The 17,157-nt window shown below is 41.1% G+C and overlaps 1 protein-coding gene across 1 annotated transcript in view; it reads right to left on the bottom strand.

Moving 5' to 3' along the window:
* Positions 1-17,157, bottom strand: part of EHBP1 (EH domain binding protein 1) — a 418,269-nt gene that overhangs the window by 348,329 nt on the left and 52,783 nt on the right.

Raw genomic sequence — 17,157 nt, 5'->3', positions numbered from 1 at the left:
TGGACCTCCCACAATGAACTTAATGTGCGATGAGGATCATGCAGAAGAAAGTGCTCTCCCAGGTATCCCAGGTAGCCACTTGGGGCTTTCAAGGTAATTACCAGCACTTTGTATTTTGCCCAGAAACCTATTGGTAGTTAACGCAATTGCTTTTAAAAAGGCATAATATGGTCTCTCCAAGAAACCGCGGAGACCAATCTAGCTTCTGCATTTTGGACCAACTGAAGTTTCTGAACCACATACATATAGAGCACATTGCAGTAATCAAGCCTAGAGGTTACCAGAGAGTACACCACAGTTCTGAGATCATTGTCTTCAAGGAATTGACACAGCTGTCATATCAACTGAAGTTGATAGGATGCACTCCTGGCAGGGGCATAGCCACCAATTTATTATCCCTCATCCAGTCCATTACTGCCTATAGGAAGGCAGTGTGTGTGTGTGTGTGTGTGTGTGTGTGTGTGTGTGTGTGTGAGAGAGAGAGAGAGAGAGAGAGAGAGAGAGAGAGAGAGAGAGAGAGAGGTAGGTGGTGGGTGGGTTATGCCATTTCCTGACAATGATATCATGGAGAAATACATTTGGGTGTCATCAGCATATTGATAACACCCTGCTCCAAATCTCCTGATGATCTCACCCAGCGGTTTCATGTAGATGTTAAAAAGCATTGGAGATAGGATGGAGCCCTGAGGGACACCATACAATAGCTCTCGTTTCAGAGAGCCACTATCTCCAAGAGACACCATCTGGAATCTACCTGAGAGAGAGGAACAGAACTATTGCAGAGCAGTACCACTTATTCCCAAATCCCACAAGTGATCCAAAAGGATACCATGGTTGATAGTATCGAGAGCCACAGAGACATCCAAAAGAACCAACAGAGTCCTAGTCCTTCTGTCCATTACTTCGTAGAGATCATCCATCAGGCCAACCAAGCCTGCCTTCACCCCATAGCCTGTCTAAAACCAGTTTGAAATGGATCTAAATCTTCCAAAACTCCCTGGAGTTTGCCAGCCACCACCCTATCAATTACCTTGCCCATCCAATTATCCATTATTGAGGGCTCTAGGGCAGGCCAGCATTGGCACCCAGTTATGTCTTGCCAGTGTGGCCGAAGTAGAATGGCTTGGACATCGTGGGATGACTTGGAACCTCTGCATGCCCATCCTGGATGAGTATATTGCCAAACATGGCGCCCTTCACCTACTAGTGACACATTTGGGTGGGAACGATATTGGGCTGCTCTGTGGTGAGGCCTTAATTTGCAGGCGATTGCTGATTTTCAATGTTTAACTGCCCGCTTTCCAGATATTAACCCCTGCTAACTTGGCAAAGAGGCACCTTTTAATGTGGTGATTCTCTTTATTTAGCAGGGGGAGAGTAACTGGCGCACGGTACCTCCAGTGACTGTTGCTGGTGTCTGTCTTATGTTTCTTTTTAGATTGTGAGCCCTTTTGGGACAGGGAGCCATCTTATTTATTTGTTATTTCTCTGTGTAAACTACCCTGAGCCATTTTTGGAAGAGCGGTATAGAAATAGAAATAATAATAAATATAATAATTATAATAATAATAGGACTCAATGTCTGGATAAAACAAACCAGTCAATAAAACCTGTCTGACTGTGTAAAATAACAACAACAACAACAACAACAGGTGGCAAGTGGGCAACAGGACTCAGGATCTTCAGTTGAGCAACCAGGGCTGAAGATAGCAAAGTTACTGGAAGAAATGTCTCTTAACCGAAAAAAATATACGAAAAATTCCAACAAGGAAATAATGATCTGCTATTACAAGTCTAGTCCAACTAGAAGAGGTTATTTTAAAAGAATGTACCAAATTTGGAAAGAGAAGCATCCAGATACAGAAATAACAGAACAAAGGCTAGCAGACCAGAGAAGATTCATAATAAGAAATAAAGTATTCACAGGAGTTGAGCTGGAAGAACTGCAAAGAGCAACACAGGCTCAAGATATGGAAGAAGAATTACCACCAATTGAAGAAGTTGCTCAGGAGCAGGTGGAGGAGGTGTCGGAAATCGAGGGTGCCACCATTGCTGAACTGTTTCAAAATCAAAACCAGGCAACCGCCCCTTTGCCTTCACCTCAAAAACCCAAATGCCGTTGAACAGAAAAGCAAGAAGAACTAAAGCAAAAAATAACTGAGCACATGAACCAAACAACCACCAGAGTTCAACTTCCAGCTCTAAAAACAGTTGCCAAAAAACAACTTGCTCAGGCATTAAAAGATGTCAATGCTGCACTTGCAGAAATAACAACCAAGAATTTGCAAGAAACAAACCAACTAATGTACAGTGCAGCAACAATAACAACGCAAGAGCTCGGATATAAGATCAGTGGACCTGTAAAAAAAGAAAGCAGTACATCACCTAAATGGAAGATTAGATTAGAAAATAAAATCTCCAGGCTTAGATCAGATGCTAGTAAATTGAAAGATATGAAAGACAAGAAGCTGAAGAATGAAAACACCAAACAGTATCTGATCCAAAAATACCATCTAGATTCAAGGAAGATTAGAGAAGTCCTGGAAATAATAAAGCAGCAAATAACAGCAGTGTCAAAGAAGATTAGCAGATACGAAGCCAGAATTACACAACACAGGCAGAAGCTCCAATTCCAGTCAAATCAGAGACGTTTCTACCAAAGCATAGAAGGAGAAACTGCAAGAAACATCGAAACACCAAATACAGAAGAAACAGTGCAATTCTGGTGGAAATTATGGGACAATCCAATAGATTATAATAAAAAAGCAGGCTGGATGAAAGAGGTCAAAAAATGTAACCAACAAATGCAAGATCTAATAATAACACCAGAATTAATAAGTGAAAGAGCAAAGAAAATTAAAAATTGAACTGCGCCAGGCGACGATGAACTGCATGGCTTTTGGCTTAAACACCTGACAAGCCTTCATAAACAACTATCAAAACAGTTCAATCACATTTTGCAAGGCAGTGATATTGAACAATGGCTAACAACTGGGAAAACCCATCTCATCATGAAAGACCCAGCAAAAGGAGCCGTTCCAAGTAATTATAGACCGATAACCTGCCTGCCAACCATGTTCAAATTATTAACTGGAATAATAGCAGACGAAGTGATGCAACACTTATTAACTAACAAACAGCTTCCAGTTGAACAGAAAGGAAATTGCACGAACACCAGAGGCACAAAAGATCAGCTGCTGATTGACAAAATGATTTTAGAAAACTGCAAGAGAAGAAAAACAAATCTAAGTGTTGCATGCATTGACTACAAGAAAGCCTTCGATTCATTGCCTCACACATGGATACTAAAATGTTTAGAAACAACTGGTGTCAGCAAAAACATTCAGATATTTATTAAAAAAGCAATGAGCATGTGGAGTACACAGTTAACAATCAATGGCGAGACACTTGGACAGGTTAGCATTAGAAGAGGCATTTTCCAAGGGGACTCACTATCCCCTCGGTTGTTTGTAATCGCCATGACCCCACTTTCACAAATACTAAACAAAACAGGCCTTGGATACCAAACATCTAAAACATCCAGTAAAATCAACCATCTGCTGTACATGGACGATCTGAAGTTGTATGGAAAGTCCCAGTCAGAAATCGAATCACTGCTAAACACTGTCCTTATATTCAGTAGCGATATAGCAATGGAGTTTGGACTAGACAAGTGTGCTGCATTAATAATGAACAGAGGGAAAATAACAAAAACAGAAGGAATAGACCTACCCAATAGAAGCAACATCAAGAACCTGGAAGTGAAAGAACATTACAAATACTTGGGCATTCTCCAGGCTGATAACATCGCACACACTGAAGTTAAAATAAAAATTGGAAGTGAATACATCAGGAGAGTTAGAAAAATCCTCAAGTCCAAACTCAATGGCGGGAACACCATACAAGCCATAAACACCTGGGCTATACCTGTTATCAGATACACTGCAGGAATAATAGACTGGACCCAGGTAAAGCTAGAGACGCTAGATCGTAAGACCAGGAAAATCATGACCATCAATCATGCTCTGCACCCCCGCAGTAATGTCGATAGGCTATACCTCCCTCGCAACTCAGGTGGAAGAGGAATGCTTGCAAGTCCATCAAACAGTAGAAGAGGAGAAAAGAGGCCTTGAAGAATATATAAGGGACAGTGAAGAAGATGTACTTCAAATGGTCAAGAACGCGAAACTATTCAACACCAATGAAACAAAACAGGCCTAAAAGAAAGAACAAGTCAAGAATCGAGCAGAAAAATGGAGAAATAAGCCCCTGCATGGTCAATATTTACACAATATAAGTGGAAAATCAGACATCACCAAGACCTGGCAATGGCTTAAGAATGGCAACTTGAAGAAAGAAACAGAGGGTTTAATACCGGCTGCACAAGAACAGGCACTAAGAACAAATGCAATAAGAGCAAAAGTCGAAAAATCCACCACAAACAGCAAGTGCCGCCTTTGTAAAGAAGCAGATGAAACAGTGGACCACCTGATCAGCTGTTGTAAGAAGATCGCACAGACTGACTAAAAACAAAGGCATGACAAGGTAGCAGGGATGATACACTGGAACATCTGCAAAAAATACAAGCTACCTGTAGCCAAAAATTGGTGGGACCATAAAATTGAAAAAGTTGAAGAAAATGAAGTTGTAAAAATATTATGGGACTTCCGACTATAAACAGACAAACATCTGCCACACAATACACCGGATATAACTGTAGTCGAGAAGAAAGAAAAACAAGTCAAAATAATCGACATAGCAATACCAGGGGATAGCAGAATAGAAGAAAAAGAAATAGAAAAAAATCACCAAATACAAAGATCTACAAATTGAAATTGAAAGGCTGTGGCAGAAGAAGAGCAAAATAATCCCAGTGGTAATTGGCGCCCTGGGTGCAGTTCCAAAAGACCTTGAAGAGCACCTCAACACCATAGGGGCCACAGAAATCACCATCAACCAATTACAAAAAGCAGCTTTACTGGGAACAGCCTATATTCTGCGACGATATCTATAACCATTGACTATAAAATTCTGGCATCCCAGGTCCTTGGGAAGGACTCGATGTCTGGATAAAACAAACCAATCAATAACACCTGTCTGACTGTGTAAACAAGAAATAATAATAATAATGTGCTGGCTTGGTCTTGCATGATTCCCTGGTTACACTGGCATGGCCAGGGTGGGATTTAGAGGTGTGCACGGAACCGCGGAGCTGCGGTCCGGCACTGGGGTGGGAGGTTCTAACAAAGTACGGGGGGGGGGGCTTTACTTGGCCCCAAAGAACGTGACCGAATTCTTTTGAGTAAGCGGGCGGCATACCTCCCTGCCGCCCGCTTCATTCCCCCTCTGGCGTGGCTCTTCTCCTTTAAATTCATCGGGCGGCAGGGTATCTTCCAGCTGCCCGGCTCTTCATCAATGCCCCCGCTCGGCTGCCCCCTGTGCACTCCCAAGACCCCTGCTGCCCCTTCCCTTCCCATTTCAAGGGGTCGGCAGGAGAACTCCCCTGCCGACCCCGTCCCCTTCCCCGGCTGCGCTGCAAATGGCTTCTAGGAAGCCTTTTGTGCGCCTGCGCAAAAGGCTTCCTAGAAGCCATTTGCAGCGCAGCCGGGGAAGCGAGCAGACGGCAGGGAATTCTCCCGCCGCCCGCTCGCTAAAGTACTAAAGTAAACTTGAAGGGGTCCAGAAGAAGGGGTTTCCAGTAAACTTGAAGGGGTCCATTTGTCTAATCATGGGAACGATTTGTTTCTTCGAGCCCTGCAATGAGGTATTTGTGGAATTTTTGATGGATGGGGCAAGCAGGGCTAAACTGAGGTTTGCCCTGCATTTGTGGCTGGAAAGTGTGGGTTCGTGTAGGTTGTCTTGATCGGTGTTTGACTGGAGGACCATTTAAGGTGAGTAAGCAAGCCGAGGAACAGCCTTTGCAGGTTTTGCGGCCATTGGGTTATAATCTGTCCCTACTTGGAGGCTGGCTGGTGAGTTCTGCGGCCTGGGGGGTTGAGACTGGTTGGCCACTCCTCAGCAGGGTTAACACCTCGCAGTTGTTATGATGTCTGGATTTTGTCCAGGCTGAATTAATACCCAGACTTTTGCCCTTTTTTGGCGGTCCTCCTTATGAGGCTGACCCATAGAGAGGGTACCCACACTCTAATTGTTGTTGCTCACTGCAGGTTATGTAATATTAATTAATAAAAGTGGCCCTAGTTCATCCAATAACACGCCTTTATTGGGCCTGGGTGTGCAAAACACTAGCGCAACACTGTCATGGGTGCAGGCAGTAATACATGAGTTAGCGGCTAGACACCACCAGTTTACACTAATATTCTCTTTGGAGGATGCAGTCACATATAGAATTATTTGAAAGGAAGTAAGATGTTATTGACTGACAGCATCTATGAACTCATGGCAACTCCAGATATTAATGGAAGAGCAGTTAATCTGGGCTACACAGTTAACAAGTTTTTAAAAAATTACTTTGTAAAGATTAGGTGCAAATTTGGAAGTTTAAGAAAAGGCATATGGCTCCTATGGAAAGGGCACTACTGATGACAATGAAAGCAAAGGGCACTTGTATCATGGCAAATTTGGCATAAAGAAGTGGTAGTCACACCAACATAGATAATATGGTTACAATTTTGGAAAAATAAAGAATGGACCATCTAAAAGGGCACTCCTGTTTACCTTTCAGCGCTGATCAGAGACCTTGATAGGACTAAGACAATGGCATAATGGTGGCTGATCCATGTATAAATATATACAACCATTAGGACACTACTATTCAGTTTACAAAATACTTTACAAATATAAATGCAAAACGTAATCTCATTTTAGTATAGAAGACAATACAAAAGCAAAAGAGAAAGCAAAGATTAATGTCAGCAATGGAGCTGGCACAGAACAAAGATTATGAAGACATCTTGATAAGGAGAACTAGTTGAGATCGAGAGATCTTTGGGGACAGGGAGCCATTTTATTTATTTGAACTGCTTTGGGAACTTTTGTTGAAACAAAGTATATAAATATTAGTTGTCGTCTTGAAACCCAACTTTTTAAAAAATATTGAGAGTAGTTCACCTTCTGAGTCCTAAAAATCAATGGCAGCTTCACTCTTCAGGAATGAGAAAGGCGGTTAAGTTCTTCCCTAGATCCTAAATTGATACTGAATTAATTTGTGGGATGAACCAGGGGCAAAAACACTGGTCTCAGTGGTCTTCCCCTTCCTGACTGGATAGTTAGGAAGGGGATGCTCTTGTCCTTCCCTTTTCTTCCACTAAACCACTAGAAATTAATTTAAAAAGCAAGGACCAGGAACATCTAGTTCAACAACAGACAATATTCATTTACATCTTCAAACATCTTTCTATTTTTGCAAAATAATATTTTCATATTCAGATTTTCCCACAAATAAAATAAAATAAACTACAAAAAAGCATTTCCAATCATTCAAATATATAAATATGTAATTTGTTTCCAAAATTAGCAATAATTGAGAGAAGAGAATTTTCCCTCATAATTTCATTTATCTAATGCCGGGGCAAAAAAGTAGATTACAGACCATTTTACTGCTAAATGCTACAGCTTAAGAAGAGATCGATACTAATAATGATATTGAAATGCTTGGGAACAGCCAATGACTAATCAATTCAATTTGGTCACTTAACACAGGAGAGATATTGTTGGGATTGAAATTCTACCACTCCTTCAAAGACTAAAATCAGCTGGCCACTTGCCAACACACAAAAGTTTTCTACAGGATCACAAGCAAGATTTAAAACTAATATTTCATAAGCTGGGTTGTAAGCGAACAGAAATACCCCTGCAAACTGAATTAAAATTCAATCTGGTGCAAACGGAATAAACAATTTAACACAATATATCATATGGGATAAAGTAAGCTAAAACATCTTGAGCTACAGACATTGCGGCAGCCAGTCACCTCAAAACCAGTTGTTATCCAAGGAGCTAAATGAACGGTCATTGTCTAGTAAGGTAAAGTGTACCATCAATTTGATTTTGACTCCTGGCACCCACAGAGCCCTGTGGTTTTCTTTGGTAGAATACAGGGGGGTTTACCATTGCCTCCTCTTGCGCAGTATGAGATGACGCCTTTCAGCATCTTCCTATATCACTGTTGCCTGATATAGTACCAGCAGGGATTCAAACTGGCAACCTTCTGCTTGTTAGTCAAGCATTTCCCCGCTGCACCACTTAAGGTGGTATTGTCTAGATTCAAGGCTGTGTTTAAACACAAGGCTGATCTGTTTCAATCAAAGTAAATACTTTACAAAACAAAGTGATGATGATTTCACCCTGGACTAATCCGGGCAGCCCGTATGTCCCTAGATAATGAAATATGTAAGTATTTCAAATTCTGAGATGAGAAGAATCCAGCTAATGTTCAGGCCGATCAATAGCTGCTATATATACAAGACTAAGGCTTTGCAGGAAATGTGTTACATGGGTGCAAGTCTTTTTTGGTGGCCCAGATTATGCAATTTCAACACGTAGAAACAAAAGTGAAACTTTTGTTATTGCTATCATCATGTCAGGAAAAAAATCACCAACTACAATTTCGGGATGTTAGGCTGCTTGTTAATAGCACAGGAATAAAGAGCGACAAACAGTTTCACACTATGACTAGCTCCAAAAAGTAAAACAAGCCTATGTAAAACAGAATACCAGCCCGAGGCCTAAGAATTTGGGTGAATTTAATTAATCTATCATCAGCATTTATGCTGTTAATGTGTTTATTAGACTTAAGCAGCTGTTATCACAACTTTTTGGTCCAGATGCAATTACAGCTTTTTGAAACTTTGTGCATCCAAATCAGGTCACAATCCCAAGCAACTAAAATTTTTACAGAGAACCCACATTGTGACTCAAACCAAATGACTTGGAGAAGAATGTATAAAGAGCCGATGAAACATGTATATCAAACTGGCAGGCTAGAGAAATTCAGGCTTTTTCAGGTACATAAAAGAAATTAATTAACAGTTTCACTGAAGTACCTCAATCATATCTTAAATTGTAAGTCACTATAAATAGGGAGTGGCTTCCCTTCACAAGGAAATCAAGACAAAAACGAGACAGAATAAATTGGTGTTCTCAGTTTTTTAAAAACCGACTCCTTTAACATTTTTTGTATTACCAATAAAAACTGATTATTTAGTACCATGCACAAATTCAAGACATCTGAAATAATATTTTTCCCAACTATGAAAAAGCAAAATATGAAACTGAACAAAAAAAATATGGAACAGGTAATCTGTGGCAAGAGAGATTGCCACTAGATGGGACTCTTTAGGAAAGAGGGTTGACTGTCTTTTTCTTCTTTGGTCACTGACATAGGACAAATGAATAATAATAATGTATGGGCAGGTGTACTAGAAAAAAAACCTGTTGTGGGTTTCTAACTATTGTGAACCTATTTGTAAAACTGATCTGGAGCACATCTTATTTCTAACAGGAGAGTAGAAATGGTTTTGTTGTATTTTATACAAAATACCTTCCGACTCTCCCAGCTTTAATGGTTCTATCATTTTAACTCCTGCCACCATATAGTCACAGAATTAAATGTAAGATTTAAAAACAAAACTAGTAGCATGTCTTAACACAGGCAAACTTTCACTTCATTACATACAGCCAGCCTTGACATCCCCGTTCTGTTTGCTAACATACATGCTTCAGAGAAGAAACAAAGCCTGTGTATGTACTTTGGCACCTAATTGCTTTTTTTTTTTTTAATACTTGCTTGATTTGGGATGAATTAATTACCACACTCTGCTAAATTGCCCTTGTGAAGCAAGCATAAAAGAGTATAATTAACAAGAGAGGCAGCAATGTTAGCACAACAGCAGTCAGATGCACCTATTGAAGGATAAAAATAATTACTTGAAGAATAAAGTCAGAGTACTTCCGAGATAAGATTTTATATTGTGCCATTGGTTCACTGCTGTGCTTTGCTTCTCAGCATTCACATGCCTAGTTTTTTGCTGAGAAACATTTCCCCTCAGAATTTTTTCAAGTGTCTTTTAAAGACTTCTGGAAAATAAAAGCCACTAAATTCTGCCTGACATTTTACTGTGTGTGTGTGTGTATATATATACACATACATACACACACACACACACACATATATACATACATATACACATACATATACACACACACACACACACACATCCCATTCTTAAAAGTGTGTATTGATCTTGGGTTAAATCTTAGCTCCAAACAAGTTAGTACCAGAATATAAATGGCTCCAAAATGTCAAAACGTTTAGCCAATGTATATTGGTATTGGCACCTTCCATAGTAACCGGTTGTCCCTTTTAGTCAGAATTATAGTGGGGTTGAGTGGTCCTGTCTCTCTGCCAATCTGGTCTGAAAGAACTGGGTGGCCCCTCCCACTGAAGAATTATCTGCGGACGACCCTGCCCTATGGATCCAGAAGTAGGCGCCAATTTTAATAGAGAATGGTTCATTTGTTTTAGTATATATTTATAGGCCAACAAATAAAAGCACATTCCCCTTTCCTTGCTGTGGAAGGGCCTACCTGTATTCTGCCTAGAACATGCTGGAAAGCAGCAGACCCTGAATCCACTCCAGAATTGCTTCAGTGCTCACTGGAAGATATGGTTCTAAACCTAGATTCTGGGAGGGTGAAATTATTCCCCATTGTGCCAAACTGCCTAAAAATTACACAAGTAGCCGTTTTAGATAGACTATGCCTAGGAAAAGTTCACAATACCACTCTCCTACTCCCAGTTCACTCACCCCTAAGGCCAGCTCTAAGGCCAGCTCTAAGCCCTCAACATCAAATGTCAAAACTACCTTAATGTGATCAGTCAAAAACTGAATTCCATCCCTTATTGTAGGATGAGTAAAAGAACTATACTTTATAATGCAAGTTTATACCAGTTCGCAATCAATCAAGGCATTCAAAGCACAGTCTTTTGCAACACAAATTTGTCACAACTGCTTCAAAAACCTAAGTGCCATTTTAGCTACTCTACCTTCCTGCAAATGGAAGATAAATACTTTCTTCTTACTGCAGGGATTAATATTAATGTTTGTCATAAATTATTCTAGATGTGCAAAGAAGTAGTACAATTAAATAAAAATGGGGAGCGGGGAGGTAGCAACAAAAAGAAGAGAATGCTAAATAAAATGCTGAAAGAAATATCTGAAGTATTTTCATTTTAGGTTTATTATTTTACCTGAATTTAGCGTCATAATTTAAGCTTAAAAATTAAATCTCTCTTTTTAAATGTAACCTAGCTTTAAATAAAATCTAAATTTAATTCAAAAACTCATTATTGGGTTGGATTCAAACAACCATGACCAGAAGCTAGCTTGCTGAATGGCACTTTAGGGGTAGGAGGAGAAGATTATACATTATTAAATTTTATTTATGTTGCAGGTTGTACCATAGTTTGCTGAAGGATTTGATCAGACTATAGTCTACTACTGCTGCAGCAAATATCTTAATAATGTTTTTCAACAAAAGTTCTCAAAGTGGTTTAGAGAGAAAAAAAAGTGATAGTTCCACGTTCCAAAGCTCACAATAAAAAACAAACAAACAAAGGTAGACACCAGCAACAACCACTGAAGAGATGCTGTGCTGGAGTTGGATAGGGACAGTTGCTCTCCCTCTGCTAAGTATAAGAGAGCCATCACTTTTTACCTGCCTCTTTGCTCAGGTAGGAGGAATTTCAGGTTCTTCTCTGTGTTCCTCCCTCCACTGCAGCACCCTGCACTATATGCCATACTGTTCCAGAGGTCACCTTACCTCTGGAACAGTATGGCAGATTTCCAGTCAAGGGAAGGGGAAACAAGGTACTGCAACCCAACTTTGGAGAATGCCCATCTCTGCCACATGTTATCTTGTTTACAAGGGAACCCAAGCCCTCAGTAGTAGCTTTTGGGGGCATGTAGTTGTGAGGAGCGCAGCGGGGAAATGCTTCGCTAACAAGCAGAAGGTTGCTGGTTCAAATCCCCACTGATACTATATTGGGCAGCAGCGATATAGGAAGATGCTGAAAGGCATAATCTCATACTGCACGGGAGGAGGCAATGGTAAACCCCTCCTGTATTCTACCAAAGAAAACCATAGGGCTCTGTGGGTGCCAAGAGTCAGAATCGACTTGACGGCACACTCTACCTTTAGAGCTGTCACATTCTTAATGGGATGTTTCTTAAGCAGCAACCTCTGAACAGGTCATGTGACTGAGATGAGATTCTAAAACTAACCTTTCAATCTGTAATCTCAGCAACATGAAGTCAGCATAACGTTTCCACAGCACACAGTGCCAGCCAGTTAACAGAAAAGCACACTGCTGCCAACATCATTCTGAATCTGAATGAATGAATCAGAGCAAGGGTGGAGGGGAAGAACGAGAATCCAAGTGAGTGGACACTGAAAGCCTTAAGGGGAGTACCCTTTAAGACTGTTTGACTTTTTAATTTATTTACTTGCTTATATATCTCTACCTTCCCTCCAAGAAGCCCAGGGTGACATAGATGGTGTTTTGCTGTCATTCCCTGCTACAAGGAGAGGACAGCTGGTCTGAAGAGGAGAGCTGGTCTTGTGGTAGCAAGCATGACTTGTCGCCATAGCTAAGCAGGGTCTGCCCTGGTTGCATCTGAATGGGAGACTTGATGTGTGAGCACTGGAAGATCTTCCCCTCAGGGGATGGAGCCGCTCTGGGAAGAGCAGAAGATTCCAAGTTCCCTCCCTGGCTTCTCCAAGATAGGGCTGAGAGAGATTCCTGCCTGCAACCTTGGAGAAGCCGCTGCCAGTCTGTGAAGACAATACTGAGCTAGATAGACCAATGGTCTGACCCAGTATGTGGCAGTTTCCTATGTTCCTAAGTTTATCTCCAACAACGCTATGAGGTAGGATGGGCAGAGAAAGAAACTTCTTTAAGTCACACAGCAACCTTCATGGTGAAGTGGAGATCTGAACTAAGTCTCCCCCGTCCAAGTCTACCATTACCCTATTTACCTGAATCCAAGATGAGTTTTTTCTATGTCAGAAACTTTCTGGGGGATAATCATAAACTCAGAGCCCTCTTCCTTTCAGGTAAATACAGGTATAACCTGTATTTGATCTGTATTTTTTTAAAAACATCTTAAATTCAGAGTTGTCTTTTTTTTCCAGGTAAATGCTGGAATCTACTACATCCTACAGTGCAATTGACACAGGCAATACCACAAGAATAAAAGTTTTGAGGAAGAATTGTCTCAGGTTGCGCTCAGGGATACGCCCTTTCAGGAGACCCATTTCCTGAGATACAATCTCAAGATCTCAGGATCCTAGGACAAGAAATGAAATATTAGTGAAGTTAGATAAAAGCCTTTGCTGTTCATCACAGTGCTTTTATCTGGATAATGTCCATTAATTATTTAATCTACTCCATCATAAACCCTCACATTTCAACTCTGTTATTTTAAAGTGTCACATTATCCATGTCTCACCCCATCATACACCACTCTCCTCTCTAGTGTAATCATGCCAGTGTAATCCCATGGATAAGGAATTCATCCAAATGTATGATCATCCAAACGTTTTGACAGACTGCAAGCCTTTCTGATAAAGGAGACTGCAGTGCAGAGTGGAGATACTTTTGTGAGGAGTGTGAGAAATCAAAACTACTAAAACAACCACCTCAAACATCAACATTAATTGTAACATCACAGCTGTGATGAAATCTACAGAGAACTATATATCATCTGCCAAGAACAGGAATCTTTCACCCAGAGGCAGGCAAAAAAGCAGACACTCTGTTCCATTTTTCAACCAGTGAGATAACAATAGGAGTAAAATGCCTCCCAGGTTACAGCTTGTAGAGACAAGGAGAGACAAAAATCTGTGTTGTAATCATACATTATATTCTGGACTAGAGGGGGAGATGCACCAGCCTGAAATACCAAACAAAAAATTCTGAACATGCAGACAAAACCATGTGTGTCCTGAAGCAAAGATTGTTCATTCACTTGATGAAAAATTTTCACCAAGACATACACTTCTGTGTCACCTGAAGATTTCCTAAGAACTTCAGAAGTTAACTGGTTTTTAAAAGTCCATTTATATAAAACACAATGAATTGTTCTCCTGATCAATAGGTTAGCCTTCTCCCCTAATCAAAAATATAACTATTCTTCTTATGACCTATTAGCTTTCTCATGATCTCTCTTTTCAGTACAATGAAAAGGAACTCTGTGTCTTAAACCAGGCACAAAACATCAACACCAATCCACCCCCCAAAAGAGAAAGATAGACCTGTGCATAGTCACCCCCATGTCTCAAAATCCAAGGGCTCATCTCAGAATTTGTTGTGCACATTGAACATTTAATACAATCTTCAGCCACAGGAGCAAACCAACTGGTTAACATTGAATTGAAAGATGGACTGGGCAACTCATATAACACTGGCCACATGCGATATACATGGCAACGCTGAGCCTGGGATTTTAAGAAAGACATATTCTACAGAGGCGGCCCATTATGCTTGGCCTCCCACCCCTCAAACACAACTAGAGGATCTGCAATTACTCAGAATGCCTTTTGAAACATTGATTCCAATATGCTTAAAATGCTCCTTCTTACTTTCTGCATGTGTTATTATCTATCTATCTATCTATCTATCTATCTATCAATCATATTTTTACACCGCCCAAAACATGTGTCTCTGGGCGGTTTACAACAAGATTAAAAAGTAAAACATTAATTAAAAACAAAAGCAAAACAAAACAAAAATTTAAAAGCAAGAAATGTAAAACACAATTTAACATTTTAAAAACAATACTCTAAACACAATATTCAAAACAATTAAAATAATATCAGTTAAAAGCCTGGGTGAAGAAATGCATCTTTAAGGACTTTTTAAAGGATGTCAGAGACATGTTGAGCTTGCATTTGTGATCTTGAAGTTTAATGTGGGGATAAGAAATTAGTTTCTTCTGCTACAGACTTATTGCTATAAATGCTGAAAACATCTGGCTTCATACAGAGACTGACCGCTACCTCTAGGGCAGCAACAGTGGTTGGTCGTGATGGGCAAGTTGTGCCATGCTGCCAGGGTGAGAAGTCCTCTGATGTTTTTAAGGTTGGACAAACAAAAAGGAAACACTTCAAGTTCTCATAGTTTATTCTCTGCCAAACTAGACAACAAAAAGATGGGAAGCAAGGCAAGACAGTACTACTATTTTTTTAAGAGAGAAAATCAAAATACAGTATTGTTTACACTACCACGTACAGACCACTGTAGAAACTGGACTTGCATCCACAGTATCTGAAATTCACTCTCTCATATTAGGGATGTGCACAAAATGCTATTCGAGTAGCGAATCACAGCACATCCCTCGCACCTTTAACAGGGAGAAGAGCAGATCCATACCTGTTCCTCCGCCACTCGCCTCCACAGGAGATACAGTGGCACTCCCCTCCAGCTATCATTGTGTGATGGTGGGGTGTCTCCCAGCTGCCCTTGTGTGACACCAGCACATACATGGCCTCTGTGCAGGCAGGGGATATTCTGTGATTCACTACTCGAATCACTTTCCGTGCACATTCCTATCTCCTACACAAACTACATTTATGTATATTGGGCATCCAAACTAGTCAGTAATTTTTAAGCACCACCAGTGGTCTCTCTAATTTTTTTCATTTCTGTACAGAATGAATTTTGTTCTGGGCAGCAGTATCAAGGCAGTGAGTGTGCACCTGCATTCAGAGTGGGGCCTGCCTGATTCAACCTGAGTGGGATCTAAAATGAACTGAGCCGAAATCCAAAAACTTGTGAGCATGCGAACGTCTTAGAAGGAACAGTGAGCACCACTGAAATCAATGTGACAAGTTAGTCATGACTAACCTAAGCTCATTAATTTGCATGAAACTTAGTTATGATTAGCTTGGTTTGGATACTACCCATTATAAACACAATACAATTTAAACTGATAGAGGAGTGTTGTTCATTAAAAGGCCCGGGGAGCAGTGGCATCTCCCATCAACCCAAAGTGTGGCTTCCTGACTAATTATTTATTGGACCTGTGTGACAATGATGTGCATCAATTGCATTTCTCCTGTATTCGGGCCGACTTGGACTCCACTGTTTTTGCAGGGTCTATAGAGGTGTCCAGCAATAACTCTTGCAGTATTAGATTGGATCAATTTCAATCTGTGACTCCTGAGGATGTGGACAAGGTGCTTGGGGTGGTGCGGCCTACCACCTGTTCTCTGGATCCTTGCCCAACTTGGCTGCTTCTATCTAGCAGGGAGATTTCTGGAGATGGCCTAGTTAATATCATAAACGCATCACTGAGGGAGGGTAGGGTCTAGGGTGCCCCCTTGTTTGGAGAGATTGATTAGACCACTCCTAAAGAAGCCTTCTTTGGATCCCTTAGTGATGGACAGTTACAGGCCAATCTCCAATCTCCCTTGGTTGGGCAAGGTGATTGAGAGGGTGGTGGCCGACCAGCTCCAGGCAGTCTTGGAGGAAACTGATTATCTAGATCCATTTCAAACTGGCTTTAGGGCTGGCTATGGGGTTGAGAAAGCCTTGGTCGGCCTGATGGATGACCTTTACCAGGGAATCAACAGAGGGAGTGTGACTCTGCTGGTTCTTCTGGATCTCTCGGCGGCCTTCGATACCATCGACCATGGTATCCTTCTGGATTGCCTGGGGGAGTTGGGGATAGGGGGCACTGCTTTGCAGTGGTTCCGCTCCTATCTCTCGGGTAGATTCCAGATGATGGAACTTGGTGACAGTTGCTCCTCAAAACGGGAGCTGTTATATGGAGTCCCCCAGGGCTCCAATCTGTCACCAATGCTTTTTAATATCTACATGAAACCGCTGGGTGAGGTCATCAGGAGATTTGGTGCTGGGTGCTATTAGTATGCTGATGACACCCAAATCTACTTCTCCTTTTCATCTTCAGGAAATGGCACTCATTCTCTAGATGCCTGCCTACAGGCAGTAATGGGCTGGATGAGGGATAACAAATTGAAGCTGAATCCAAGCAAGACGGAGGTGCTCATTGTGGGGGCTCAGAATCTGAGGGGTGAGTTAGATCTCCCTGTGCTGGATGGGGTTACACTCCCCCAGAAGGAGCAGGTGCGCAGTTTGGGAGTACTCCTGGATCCAGGCCTCACCCTGGTATC

Source organism: Hemicordylus capensis, chromosome 1 (genome assembly GCF_027244095.1).
Source record: "Hemicordylus capensis ecotype Gifberg chromosome 1, rHemCap1.1.pri, whole genome shotgun sequence".
Taxonomy (NCBI): domain Eukaryota; kingdom Metazoa; phylum Chordata; class Lepidosauria; order Squamata; family Cordylidae; genus Hemicordylus; species Hemicordylus capensis.
Note: the sequence above shows the minus strand (reverse complement) of the source record. Positions and strands in the feature narration are given on the sequence as shown.